The following is a 2,527-nucleotide window of genomic DNA, read 5'->3' on the forward strand; positions in this document are numbered from 1 at the left end:
CTTTTAGATTGCCCTGTTATTTATTATTCTATTCCAATATCTCAAAGAGTCTGTTCTCTCTTATGACCCACTTGTCTTTCTTGCCATTTGAATGTTTTGTATCTGCAGTTTTCCCTTTATTTCCTCGGTATTTGTCTTCACTGCAGATTGATGTCTCTTATTCTCAATTTTCAGACTTGTTATTTTGAATACTATTTTAAGTAGGTTGGTTTCTTGGTGGTGATGTTAGTTCAGATTTATGTCTGCTGTTGTTGATTCTCTATCCAATTTTTGTTTAACAAATCTTTTTTGCTTTTATTTAGCTTCAATTCAAATAGTCATTACTTTGGATTTCACAATTTTGGCTCCTCTTTGATATTGCTCTACTTTATCAGGTGCATTGATTTGTTTTTGTTTGTTGAATTCTATTAGAATTTGGTTGGCAGTTTTTGCATCTATGTTTCTGAGGGATATCGGTCTCCGGATTGGGGATCTTTGCCAGGTTTTAGTGTCAGGGCCATGCTCCTTCACAGAATGCGTTTAGGAGTTTGCTGGTCCTTCCAATATTGTGGAATAGTCTGCAGAACTGGTGACAGCTCTTCCCTGAATACTTGGTAGAATTCCCCTGTAAAATCATCTTGCCGTGGGCTTTTCTTGATTGGAAGTTTCTTGATGACCTTCTCTATTTCTTCTTTTGTTATGGGTGTGTTTAGGTTTTCTACATCTGCCTGTTTAATTTGGGTAGAAGATGTATTTCTAGTATTTACTTCTTCTAGATGATCAAACTTGGAGTACAGTCTTTCATAGTACAATGTTATTAATTATTCTTTCTATTTCATTTGGATCTGTTGTGATGTCACCCTTTTCATCTCTAGATATTTGCAACTTTTCTCTTTTTCCTTTGTTAAGTTTGTTGATTTTGTTGGTTCTTTCAAAAAACCAACATTTTGTCTTGATTTTCCCCCATTGTTTTTCTGTTTTTCAGCTCACTTATCTCTACTCTAATATTCATAATTACTTTTTTTCTATTGTTAAGGGGTTTAAGTTGTTGCCTTCATTCTAGCTGGACAGTTTTTGTCTTTAACCTGTTTTATTTTGTTTTTTAACAAAATCCTTTCATTTCTCCTTGTCTGGAAATACTCATATCTCCCTCATATTTCAGCAATAATCTTGCTGGACATAAGGTTCTTGCTCAGCAGTTTTATTTCTTTATATCATTCCATTGCCTTTTTGTTTGCATAGTTTCTGCTGAGAAATCTCAGTGAATTCTTACGGTTTTTCATTTGTAGATGTCTGCTCTTTTTAAAAAAAATAGTTTTGCTGGCATATACATCATATATCATACAATGTAATCATTCAAACATATTAAGAAAAGTTGTACAATCACCAACAATCAATTTCAGAACATCGTCTATAGTCTTCTGCAAACTGTATGCTCACAATTTATGCTCTGATACCATTCCCTCCTTCAAATTTGGATTTTATTATTAACAAACCTTAGATCACACACGGAGTCCTGGTGGCACAGTGAATACATGTTAGGCTGCTAACCTCAAGGTCACCAGTTCAAAACCACCACTGCTTCATCAGAGAAAGATGAGCTTTCTTCTTCCATAAAGAATTACAGTCTGACAAAAAATCATGTCATTGTGTGCTCACTTTCCCGATACAATTGATGAAGACAAATGGGTGCATACACAAATGTGTTGAAGAAAGCTGATGGTGCCCGGCTATCAAAAGATATAGTGTCTGGGGTCTTAACGGCTTGAAGGTAAACAAGTGGCCATCTAGCTCAGAAGCAGCAAAGCCCACATGGAAGAAGCACACCAGCTTGTGTGATCATGAGGTGTCGAAGCGATCAGGGATCAGGCATCAAAAAACAAAAAATCAAATCATTGTGAATGAGGGGGAGTGCAGATTGGACACCCAAAGCCCATCTGTAGGAAACTGGACATCCCCTTACAGAAGGGCCATGGAGAGGAGACGAGCCAGTCAGGGGGCATGGTAGCAAAGATGAAACACACAACTTTCCTCTAGTTCTTAAGTGCTTCCCCACAACACACACCCTGCCAATATCATGATCCCAATTCCACCTTACAAATCCGGCTAGACCAGAGGATGTACAGATTGGAACTGGAAACACAGAGAATCCAAGACAGACGATCCCTTCAGGACCAGTGGTGAGAGTGGCAATACTGGGAGGGTGAATGTAAGGTGGGGTAGAAAGGGGGACCCAATTATAAGGATCTACATATAACCTCCTCCCTGGAGGACGAGCAACAGAAAAGTGGGTGAAAGGAGACGTCAGACAGTGTAAAATATGACAAAATAATAATAATTTATAAATTATCAAGGGTTCGTGTGGGGGGGTGGAGAGGAGAGAGCGGGGAAAATGAGGAGCTGATACCAAGGGCTCAAGTAGAAAGAAAATGTTTTGAGAATAATGATGGCAACAAATATACAAATGTGCTGGACACAATGGATGAATGCATGGATTGTGATATGAGCCCCCAATAAAATGATTTAAAAAAAAAAAGAATTGCCACCT

Source organism: Echinops telfairi, unplaced genomic scaffold (genome assembly GCF_000313985.2).
Source record: "Echinops telfairi isolate 266 unplaced genomic scaffold, ASM31398v2 ScPeMD7_27;HRSCAF=92, whole genome shotgun sequence".
Lineage (NCBI taxonomy): Eukaryota > Metazoa > Chordata > Mammalia > Afrosoricida > Tenrecidae > Echinops > Echinops telfairi.